We start from the raw sequence: 12,875 nt of genomic DNA, 5'->3' as shown, positions 1-12,875 counted from the left end.
TTAGTTCCTTCCATCAGAATGCATTTTCATACATAAATTAAATCTCTGAAAGACAGATATGGCTAAATAACATTGTTTTCCTTACTTAAAGACTCTCCTGTTTTTGTTAGATGATGGGAAAAGGCAGAGAAGAGGAAGGATAAGCCCTTTCTTCAATCACCTTATTAATATACTTTCTTTGCTCACAACCTAGTTGCTAAGCAAGTTATTCCAGAGGTTGGTTCTCAGTGCCGCGATCTAAATATATTTGTGTCTGGCTCTATAAAGGTCTTGAATAACCAGAGTGAGGAATGTGAGCATTCTCACTGGTATCTAGCAAAGCACCTTTAAGCATCATTAAGTATTTTAAGCATGTGCTCAAATATATTGCCAGTTAGGGATACAGCTACTGGGATATGTAAGTACTTTGCTCACCTGGCACTGGAGATACTGTTAACATTTCAGTTAACATAATATTAATTTGCTGACCTTTCTCCAGCACCGCCTCAAATGGTTATAGATTAGCAATTTTTGCTACAAAGAGTTTAAGTGATTTAGAGCCTTGTTTAAATCCTAGGTCATCTTCAGATGCCTTTCAATAAATGTAGCAGAGGGAGTTTCAGCAGTGGCCAACCACAACTCCCTTGCAAGCTCTGCTGGCTCCTACCGCCTCTGCGACAGATGTGGTGGAACAGATCGTCTGCCCTCCCTCCATCCAACTAGCTTAAACCCATCCTCAGCAGAAACGTTGACAGCTTGCCTGGATTGTGAACTGAAGCACCCTTTTCTCCTTCAAATTTTTGTGGGGAGTCCCCTCCAGGAAAGGCAAACAGCAATGTGACCGCATTTACCTGCTGTGGGGACGTATTAGTGCCCCACGTGCTCCTGCACTAGGGAGGAGGGATCTAAAATGGGCGGCAGTTGTCAGGAAGAAGCCTACCTCTGAGACACGAGGGGTACGTGTGTGTGTGGCTTTAGTGCTTGGAGTCTGCACACGAGTAGTTGTGCGCTGGCTCGAGTTTTCTCCTGTTGGCACATCTAAAAGCTTCATAACTCAATTACACTGTTGGAACATTGTACCAAAGTTTGACTTAATGTAATTTTAATGTTACAGATTTGCCAGTTACATAGTTTGATGTTGGCTGATTCATTTATAAGGTTCATAATGTTCCTTTTATTCTGCATTTAAAACACATTATTCATTATTTGGTGAAATTTAAAAGGACTAAATAGCCAGTAGATGGCACCAATAAATCCTGTTGTGACACTTCAAATTGAAAAGTGTAATTCTTGTCTTTTTCTCAAATGCATTTTGGGAAAAAAAAAAAAAAAAACCAACCTAGACAAAACAGCATTATTGGTATAGTTTATTCTTATTCATTTACAGTAATAGTCAGGGAAAACAGTTTATAAACCAAATGTGTTTCCTAAGTCAAAACTCTACCATTTAATTGAACACATAGACTTGTGAGAAAGGCTTAGTAAGAACACATAGACATGTTACAGTAACCTCCTAGTTAATTAGAAAATCCAGTCTTTGATGAGTTAATGCTTTCTGAGCACTGCTCCAATCTCATGCAGCTGTGTCATCTTAAACCTTTCTTTATAAAACTTTTTTTTTTCCCCATAAAGCCTATAAACTGTAACACCCCCTGCAATGCACAACAGCAATGAAAACTGGAGAAGGAAGCATACTGAGAAAGCCAGAAGGTTTATGCATTGCCATGTGCTAACTGCATTACTGGGTATTTGGAACACATGTCATCTTCTTCCCCGAACACTGTATGACCTGTTTAGACTTCAGTCCTTCAAAATATTATGGCTGTGTGGGCTGTGGCACCCACACATAAGAAGATGTTGATTTCCTTTATGCTAGAAGGATCTCATCTTTCATTTGTCTGTAAATGACAACACTGTGTCTTCATAGCGTTGCTTTAATAAAACAGTGATTATGCTAATGGTATTCCTTTCCCAACAGCTTACCTCACCTAGCCTTGGATATTAAGCACAATGTAAACTAAACAGGAAATATGCTTGTAAAAAGTAAACTTTCCTAAAGATGATCAAGAATATTTCATTCCTTGTGGCCTTTTAGCAGCCGCCTTCACTCCTGATAAATCTGCAGCCTGTCTTCTTGGGTGACAGTAACAGTAGCAGTGACAGTGAGTGTTTTTGCGGATGCAGCCCATCCTCTCTCGTTGTTTCTGTGGCTGGGGCGGTACTTACTTTGGACAATGTCACAAAGGCTGGGGGAAAGGAAATCTGTGCTACAGGGCATGAGTCATTTCCAATGGAAAAGACTGATACAAACCAAGCACTCTGTTAGAGTGGACAGGCAAGGTATGAGTGGCGCTGACAGCAAAACAGAAAGTCGTGACTTAATAGGGTATAGTGTATCTTTGTTCTTCACTCCCTCCAAAACACTGATGCATTAAATTGAGTTGAACTGTCCCTATCAATACCGTGTGCAATTAGCAAAGCGGGATTGACTTCTCACACATTTCAAATGCTGCTTAAGTTGGTAGTTCAAGACCTTTATTGAAACATGAGGATGCCAGGGATACAAGAAAACAATAGTTTTGGAAGCTCAGGTGCTAACTAATACAAGGTGATTCCAAAGGTACTAATCAACATCTTAAAGGCAGGCTTATGAGCATCCACAGCACTGTTCCAGGGTATTGGTAATTACACCCATCCCATACCCAGCTAATGCATACTGTCTTCCCATCATAACAATCCTGTGCTGCAGGGACTTCCCAAGTTCTGGGGAGATACATAACAGAGTACCTTGTACAAAAAATCAGATCTGTCTGTAAGTACGTCCTCCCAACACCTCCTCCCAGTGGGATTTCTGGAGTAGCAGATTCACTATTTGCTAAACTGTGAAGGAATAAGTTCAAACAGGAAGTATTTTGGTTTTCATTGCTTCATGATTTCATATTTATCTTTAATAGCATTTCTTTGATATTCTATGGAGTAAAGTTATTGTTAATATTTAAGAATTAAGTAGAAAGTATCGTCATCATTGTATCCATCATTTTTACAAATAGAACAGCAAGTTGTTTTCTGTCAAATTTTTTGTCACTATTTATGAAGACAGTAAAATTATTTGAATCTTATGGTCTTAATACTCAGAAATAATGAATGGATAGGTTTTTCCTAAGCTTCTTCACAGGTACTCCCAAGCTATTACAAAATGGAAACATCATGCAGAATACTAAATACGTTTTCAGCTGAGATGTACAGTTCTGCCTGAGATCAATGCAGAATACAAAAATGAGTCACACTTTAGATCTTAGGGTAACTGTAACCACATAACAACTCATTTCTTGGGTTAATAAAATCTGCTGCACTCCAGGACTTGTGTTGGCATTACTGTTTTAAACTAGGATTTGCAAAATATGCTTATGGAACCAGTTATACCATGTCCTGGGAGATAGTGCTGACCACTGTTAAGACTTACAAATTATATAAACCTCATTTTCTCAGTCTCCTTCCGTGTCTTTTCATCCTTGCTGTTTAGAATCAACCATTATATCACCAGTCAATGTCTGGAAATGAAGCCTTTCCATCCAGGAATTTGTAGTCAGAAAGATTATGGAGCCAACTGTGTGAGCGTGAAAGCATCTCAAATACAAACTATGGCAGAAAAATGAAATGTGAAATATTGTTAGACAAAAAAATAAAAATAGACAAGGCCAATAATGAGTGAGAAAGGAAAGGCTTTAGGAAGTGTCAGTAGTAAGCTCAGTAGGTCATAAACAGAAAAAAAATGCTTCATTAGCAAGGAGTTGATTCTAAGCACAAAAATACATTTTCTTGACTATATCTAGTTAACATTCGAATTTGTCTTCCCACCTGGCATAGCAGAGTTTCGGTAATTCACAGATATCATCAGCCATGACTGACAGACTGTTTGAGAGAATGGAAGTCAGAGGAGGGGCTAACCACTACTCGGTTACATATTTTTACGTGATTTTTGTAACAAAGTGTATTGGTTCCATGTTTGTGCCTTCATTTTCTTTCTTGGTCTTTCTGCCATGTAACTGGATGTGTTCAACTTGAAGGGGAAAGGGGAAGCCAAAAGCCAGAAAGTAAAGCTTCAAATAGAGAAGGAAGTCCAAGAGGCAAGAGGCAAGGGACAGAGGGACGGGCTTCTCCGAGGCAGTGGGATGAGAAGCAGAGAGAAAGACCAGGAGGCTCTTTGCTTCTCTGAGCAGGGCAGACAGGAGGCTGGGTGAGAGTGTACTTACTGGAACTTCTAAAGCTCAGCTCCTGGCAACTACTAAGGATCTTACAAAGCATCCAGAATGGCAAAGCAAAGCAAAAACGTGGCATATAACAGTAAGAAAAGAGAAGAGAACCCTGAGATGCGAGGTGGGATTTGTGCATGTCTGTGACACAGGAATCCTAACCCACCCTTCTCAGAGCGCTGGTTCATGAAGGCTTATGGTCTTGGTTTCCAAACTGGGAATATGGCTGAGAAGTATCCATAAAGCATTCCCTCTTACAAAGGGAAAGTGGAAGGCACTCATACCATCATGGGAAACTTCTCTGGCCTTCCTTGCCAACAGCAGCCTAATCATCATGGTTGTCTTTGTCCTCAGAGGACCCAAACTGCCCTTGAATGATAGGGGTGCCCATGTCTCCTTCCATAGAGACACTCATGTACGTTGGTGTGATGCCTCTGTCCCACAACAGAACACAGTTCAGATCCTCATGGTTAGCAGAGGACAATGACTTAGCAATGGGGAAGAGTTCATTATCGGTTTTAACTGTCCTGCAAGTCTGCCTCAGGGCCTTAATTTTAGTCCTGCACTGCTATAAGTTCCATTTACACCTGTGCTGGGCACAAATGACCATGGTGAGCACCCCATATGCTGATGACCATTTACTCAGACTTTCAGGCAGTTTAAGGACCATCTGAGAGGTTCAGTCAGGATCATGACATGCTAGAAGTACACATCCTTCTGGAACACTGTTTTTAATGATTGCATTAGGGATAAGTCTGGGATGAGGTTCTACGTCTGGTCCAACTTTGCAGCTGTACCATGCTGTAGGACCAATGACTTTCATGGTGAAAAGTGAAGATAAGCAAAACAATCCCAGCATGGTAGTAGAGGCCATAGGTCTACTGAGCATCTAGATGGAGAGGCTGATCATGGCTGGTAGCAGATACAGACCTAAAGATACTGACAGCACTTAAGGGACTAGGCCAACCGAGCAGTCCAAGTCTCTAAAAAGGGGAGCAGGGACATCCAGGGATGGCAGTACTGTTTACAGAGGTCAGAAAGAGAAGGGAAATTACACACCAAAAGTACTGTAACGCAGCTCCTGGGACCTTTTCAAAGTGTCAGTAGAGCAAAATGGATAGACAAGACCAAAATCAGTTTAACTCACCCAACTCAATTTCTGCTGGAAATGCAATTGGAGTAATGTAGCTAGGATTTTTCAGTCTGGCCCTTGGATTCATAAATTTAATTTTACTGTCTCTTCTTTGTGCATCAAATGTCATAACAGCTAGCATAGAGTAAGAACTGAAAAAAAGTAACTAGGAACTTCATTCTTCACCACTCAAGAGCAGTTATTTCCTCCTGCGCAAAGGGACTGAAAATAAATACAAATCAGTAATAACAGACAAAAATAGTGGGGGTTTTCTATTCTTCTCTTTGTACTTGCATTATACTAACACGTCTCATTGTATTTTGCACCAAATTAATCCAAAACTCAGGCGAAGGTGTTAAGCAAGTGTAGTGGAGTAATTTATACTAAAACCAGATACTAGCTTTTTTAATAGAAGACAAAGAACAAATTCTGTTATCATATCAAAAGTTCTAATGTATTAATTGATTTACATGGATATAACTAGCAACAGGATTTAATCCAATGGACTGACATTTCCATAATTCCGTAGTTCATGTTTCCCTCATTCCATTCTCCTCTCTGTGCCTGTTTTGGTAAGATATACATGTTTCTGCATCTCTGCCAATTGCATTGTGTCTTTTCTTCAGCCACTAGCAAATACAAGGTTTCTACACTCCTGGGAGTAAAGAGAATAATTCAGCTGAGCTTTTGTTTGAGGTCTACACGAACTGTGTGAGTGAAACTGTCGAATGCCAAGAAAGAATTCTCAAATTTCTACCAATTTGGAAGAATCAAAAGCTGCTTTATATTCAGGAGCTCTAGCTGTGTCAGTTCAAGTGCTGGTTTTAACCTGTTTCTCAATCTGAAAGCAATAAAAAGGGCAGAAAATCAAAGCTGCATTACTGGAGCTTTCTACTTTCATACTACTTGACAGGAAAGCAACATGGTTTCTTCTGGATTATGGGCTATTGTGGGAGAACAGCAGCAGCATAATACATGTTGAGTGAATAAAGAAAGAGGCTGTTTTCACTTGTGAACACACACAAAAGTAATTTATTTTTATATTGTATAAAATTATATAAACAAAAACTTTGGAAAAATTACAAACCCACTGATTTTCACCCACAGTTAAGTCACCTTATACCACACTGGCAATATAAAGGGCTTCGTAAAAATGTGCAACATACACTTATTTTAAAGCCTTTATGCTAAGAAAGTAGACAGCATGATATGCAATGGTATTAGAAGTGAAAATCAGTGTCACTTGAATCAAAACTTACCTTTGGTAGGTGCAACCGAAGTAGTCAGTGGAGGAAGAAACATGTCACAAAGAGCTATCCCCACTGAGTTTTAAACTGCTGTTTTAGATATGTGGAAGAAAATCATAGAGTAGAAACAATTTATACTAAATAGCACTGGTGTGGCTAAGCGAAGCTTGAACTTGCCTGCCATGTGAAGATGGAAATCATTATCTCTTTTAACCTCAAAGACATCCCAAATACCCAGCAGAAGTGGAATGTGCTGTTACTTTTCTAACAGTCCAAAAGGCAGTCTGAGACCAGTGGCGAGATGTATTTATTTATTGTACTACTCATGCCAAAAAGTGGTCACCTGGGTTTGCTCAAGCAAATCTCCAACAGGTTTTTGAGAGGACAGAAATATATCTAAGAATTCAGTAGCACTGACTGTTCAAGTATGTAGGATAAACACCGTTTGAATTTGAAGAGAAACAGTTCAAAGAACTGAGCGGCCATAAATCAGGATATCCTGAGACAGTAAGAAAAGATCATTAATTTATCACTGGAGAGGTCTGTAAGGTGATGATAAATGTGGTGAATGAGAACCAGCAGTACTTCCTCTTACAGAGCAGCTTTCCAGCTGCCTCAAAGCAACCAAAATAAAAGTCCTCAGTTATTAATACCTATGACAGTGGACTTTCAGGACACAATGTGCTTGAGACAGTAGGAAAGACTTGCCGTTAATCTAAGTGGATAACCACAAGTAATCAAACGCATTTGAGAAGTTATCACTCATTGGTTTTGAATGACTGACCTCCTACCTGGGACAGGGTGACTGACAATCCCTGGGGTAACTTCTCATTGCTTTGCAATGTAATTCATGTGCTTAAACCACCAGTGGAAGAAGGTTCTCTGATGTATGAAAAAGGCAAATTTTGAATCACTGCAGGATCTTCCAAGGAGGACATAGAGACTGCGAGTATGGATCACTTGCTTTTGTCATGAGACTTGCTTAACTTGAAGAGTGTTGAGTCAGAGAAGCACTGCTGATGTGGCCAGGAGAAAGAGCTGAGACAAAACTTTTCAGCAAATGTTGGTCACAGAAGCGCTTGGAGACATTAGAGAAATTACCTCCCATTGCCTGCATCCTGCTGTGGCCAGGGCAACCTGACTTTGTGTACTCTCTATAAATAAACAGGACTACAGCAAAGATACCTGGATCTGTCATCAAAATGTCCTCCTAAATCAAATGATGTGAATTGTGCTAGTCACTTTGATCAAAAAGGGGTAACACATGGTCAGTTCTGGAAGGATTAATTTATCGGTTTTCCCAGGTGTATAATTAAAAGTAACTCAGACTTTACAAATTACAAGAGTGGAGATAAATGAAAAACTTTGCCTTTCACGTGAGGAGTATCATATGGACTTTCCTTAGTCCAAATTTTGTCCAGACCTAATTCAGCTATGGGCAGTTGGCAGCTATAGTTCTGAAGGCATCAGCCCTATTATAGCTTATCTTCAAAATGTCAAGGTTAGTCCCTTCTAGAGCAGGCTGGCTGCATCCACACTGCATAGTCATGGAGCTTGCTTAGTCCGTATCCAGCAGACTTTCCACTGGTTCAACCCTTGGCCTTTTCTGGTGTGCTGTGTATGGCACGTCCCTGTCTCATGTATGACTGCATCAGCAGACTCCTCAAAAACTGTCTGTGCACTCCCCACATTGACATCCTCTTACTGCAAGAAAATGTTGCGCACCACTGCTGCTATTGCACTTGCCATTGCAGCTGCTTTCTGCTGCTTCTGCTACTGCTGTATTTACTGCTCACATTCACGTAGAAGAAAGTTTGATGTTACCTGTGGTCTGTCCAAAACCTGACTCCTACTCTTGAACAAAGTCTCCCCAAAAGAGCTGGAGACATCAATCCTGCCAAGTAGAGCAGCCATCCATCGTAGGGAAGCCAGCATATGGACCTGAGAGACATGAACTGCCAGGAGTCACCGGAACTATATTCATGCCAGTTTCTCTGTAGTTCAGAAAAGATTTGTGACCCAGGATAGCGGTGTTCCTGGTGGGACTAAGATGTGGCAGAACCACCTGGGACAACTAGGGTTGGATACCAAATTCTTCTATAGGGGAGCATCTCCAACAGTTGATGGAGGTGGCTGGCAGCAGCCCATGGCAGAGGACAGTGTTCTGAAACCTCGTCACACTTAAGACCACCAATTTTTGACTATGGAAGTATGATCATGGTGGACATTTTTGAAGCCATCATCCAGATTGTTTCTCCTTAAGTGCACTGGGTATGTTTATAGATCGATGACTTACCAGTGATATTGCCACAACTGGTAGATACGGAGTATTGTGTCTGTGCTGTATGTGTCTGTATGTGTGTCTTCTGGTGGGTTGTTCTTGTTGTAAAGTGACAGTTGACTCTAAAGCCAGCATGTGTGTGTGACTAGGTTGTGCTAATAGAACATTCATTAGGTTATCAGAAAGCTACAGCTTTATGGTGATTGAAGGAAAACAGGGGGTTGTAACAGAAGTCCCTGCAAGTACAAGCACAGGGTGATAGTAGAGTTCTTCAAGGTGCAAGTGCAGACTGACACTAAAGGTGCCAGGACTGTAAGCACAAGTCATGCATGGTCAGTTATTAGTCACTAGAGGAGAACAACCCTCTGGATTGGGTTAAACATGTTTTAAGGATAACAAAGAGAACAAACAATGAGCCTCCAACATAAGTAAAATATGCTATGTATAGCAAATTCAGACAAAACATGGAATTGCAAACTGATAAGGAACGAGCAAGTAAACAGTCTGTGTTAGAAAACGTAAAAATTACTCCAGACAGACCTACAGTGAGGAGGAAGAAGCTCTCCAGCATCAGTCATACTCCTCCTGGAAAAGATGAATATTAACTTCATATTCCTCAGAGGCTCCCCCCTTCCTTCTTGAAGAAGACCAGTGCCATTGACCCTAGGATGCAGAGGAGCCGGGCAGGATGAGGACAGCCCCAGACAGTGGGGTGGGTGCTGAGCAGCAGGTGTCCTTCCTGGGAATGGGCTGTAATAACCGGACAGTTTGGACTATCAGTATATCGCTGTATAACTGGACCGATAGTACTTACTTTATTGGACTGTTAACATTTTTATTAGACTAATAATAAATTCTGTGCATATAAGATGTGTTTCTTTAGCCCCTGTAAATTGTACTGACTGTCCTGGAGGACTGGCAGTTAGAATTCAGTACAGCCACAGACACAGAGAGCCCTTGTGAGAGCCCTGTGGCATTTTTGTCAACAGTCCTTTGTAGGCACCAGCCTACAGTAATGACACAAGATAACAATTGATTTTACCCAGACTGTAACTTCTGATGCGGTGGGGTAGTACTTGTAACTGGAGCATGGCTGACTGTGTAGCTGAGTGGAGAGCATCCGTGTACATAAGTGGACAGAAATGTGTGATGAATGAAAGCAGAAAGAGTGGCCTATTGTGACAATATAAGTGTGTGAAAAAATGCAAGATCCCAGGAAGGCTGAGCTATGGAAGAAACAAGGAATGTGTGTGGGGTCATTCTGCCTGGAGAAGGAGGGTGGAGACTTAAAAGCTAAGGGCTTGGCCTGAAGTTGTGCTGCCCAGGTGACATTCTCCAGGAAGCTGGGAAGGAGGAGCTGATAGGAACTTTCCTGGCTTTCATGATGTGTGAAAACACCTTTCCCAGAGTAATTAAAGGATTGCTCTGCAGCTCACAGAAGCAGTTTATAACACCCTACCAATGCTCTGTGAGATGTGCCCTGAGGCATAACACAAGGGCGTCCATGGGTGTGCCAGGCTGGGATGCCTGCGGGGTGGTAGAGGTATCTGTAGGGCAGAGGGAGAGGGATGCAGCTCGTACCGCCTGCAACGAGCAGGTCCTGGGCCAGCCCTTCTCCTGGGCCAAAGCCCGGTTTTATTGCAGGCAGAACCAGTTGTTTTGTTCCTGTGTTCACCAGGAGTGAACACGCACATGTGTATGCGTGCAGTGCAAATGGTCTGGGACTAGGATCCAGGAGCAAGTATTGGAGTTAAGTGATTTGGCAGCATAGATGCACCAGGTGATAAAAATGCATTTGTAACATGAAACGCCAGTGAGAACTTATGAGAGGGAATTGAAACATACCTATAGAGTACAGGCTTAAGAAGCTGCTTTCTTACCATAGATGTAAGTAATTAATGCGTTGTAAGAAAACACAGCATCCAGACAGATAAGCAACAATGACAGCAATTTCCTGCTGGAAAATGTGGCCCAGTGTATATTCTGGAAGTTATTCTGTTGTACTTATTAATTATTCTTCTAGATTGTCTAAAGATTGCCATGATATCAACCACAGAAAAGGGACAGAAAATCCTTATTTGGTAGGTGTGAAATCCCAGCTAGAGTAGTCAAGTACTGCATTCCAGAAGTGGGTGTAAAATACTTGCCTCAGCAATGATTTTAAATATGTTAGTTCATCTGAAAGATGGTTTTGAATTGGAGACATGAATAATGAATATCATTTGCATAGAGCACTATACTTGTCCATTAATACTGAACTCCCTACGTCCCAACAGTTCCCACTACTTGTGTGGGGTTGTGGCTGGACAGTGAATTGATAAGAAGTAACTGTGCTCCTGTGCTTGACAGTTTTGATCATGAGCTTTAGTTTCCCCAGGTCCGTGTCTGAATTGGTAAAGTTACGCTCTCTATAATATAATAATGTGTATAATAACGTGCTGCAAAAATTAGATCATATTAATACTCTGAATGAAGCGGAAAAAAATGTTGGGGGGGGGGAACAAATTTGAGGATAGGGTAGGTGCTGCAGCACTGCAGAAGGGCTGCTTGAGGGACATGGACAAGACTCAGCACCTGATGTTTTAGGTTCCAATCAGCCCCTCAGCTCTTGAGTCAGGCAAACTGAATATTAAGCCGCTTACTAAGCGTGACCCAGAAAGGTCTATCTGCCTTGCATGAACAAGCCCAACACTTTTATTTCCTGGTAAGAGCAAATGACCATAAATATTTTCATGCCTTTTGCATTTGATAGCTCCTCATAGCTGATAAAGAATAGGCTGCTGATTAGCTATGGTGCCTTTTCTTAAGCTACTTTTTGACTGTGAGCAAATTGTTCTTTCTATCCATGCAGTAATGCCCCAGACGTATTTCCCTGTATCCAAACATGTGGGTGTTTTGCAAAGGTTAGTGGAAATTAAATTAAAGCTGAAAAATACTGATTATAATGCAAGAGTGTGCAAGCAAGGCTAATTAATACAACTGGCAGCACAGCTCAGTCCTGACCTGTGACACCACTCTGTTTCTTTCTCCCTCAACTCTATTTTTTCCTCAGCAGGCACCCACAGCAATCTAAAACTGCTTGTTTCAAACAGTCTAGCCAAGGACAGATTTACAAAGGCATCCCACTTCTCTCACTCAGGACTTAAATGATGCTCAATCCTCTAGAAAGAAAAGAAAAGCTATTACATTCTCCCTTCTTCCTTCTTGCTTATGAACATCCTAGTTCTACCACTAAGATTAGAGTATTTCCTACGTTTTAGTGTTTGCTGAGCTTTTCTGTGCAAGGAGCTGTTGCAAATAAACTTGGATTTTATATAGTTGAAGTGGCATATGTCAACAAATGTCTTTTCTGGTGAATCACCTCACCTTTTATCCTATATTAATGATCCAACTTTGCCATTAGTTTACTCATGGGCAGGAGAATGGCTTTTAACTCTGGATAATATGCATAGGCTACCTGAAAAAAAAAATCTGAAAATCAGACTGGAGGACTTGAAAACCCCAGGATGATAACAGGACAGAACAAGAGGTCTTGCACCTCTGCATCTTAGACCACCACATCTTATTTCTTTCTGGTACCTGTTCCACAACCTTCACTGAGAAAATCTGGAAAGGAGGCACCTGGGAAGGCACCAGTGCAACAGGGGATGGCTGGCCTGAGGACACTGACGGTTTAATTTTGAAACATTGCAGTGTATTGCATTCTTCAAAATACGAGGCCAAATTTGCCTCACTGTGGAATGAAAATGTGCTGTGGATGCACTGTGTACACGGTGTTGTAGATCACGTAACACCTCCTAAGCTTTAATTTTAGAAGTGCCACCTTGGCACGTATTCCCCAGAGGCACAAGAGGATCAAAGTCCATTAAACCCCAACTGCTTTGAGGCCTTCGTTTGCAACAAGCTCCCCTCCTCCATCACTCCCTGCAGCAACAAGGGCTCTGCTTGCAAGGCACAGTTCGACCCCCGGATTTGAAGCATCC

This window comes from Buteo buteo, chromosome 3, assembly GCF_964188355.1.
Source record: "Buteo buteo chromosome 3, bButBut1.hap1.1, whole genome shotgun sequence".
NCBI classification, from domain to species: domain Eukaryota; kingdom Metazoa; phylum Chordata; class Aves; order Accipitriformes; family Accipitridae; genus Buteo; species Buteo buteo.
The sequence above is the reverse complement of the archived record's forward strand: the minus strand, read 5'-3'. Positions refer to the sequence as shown.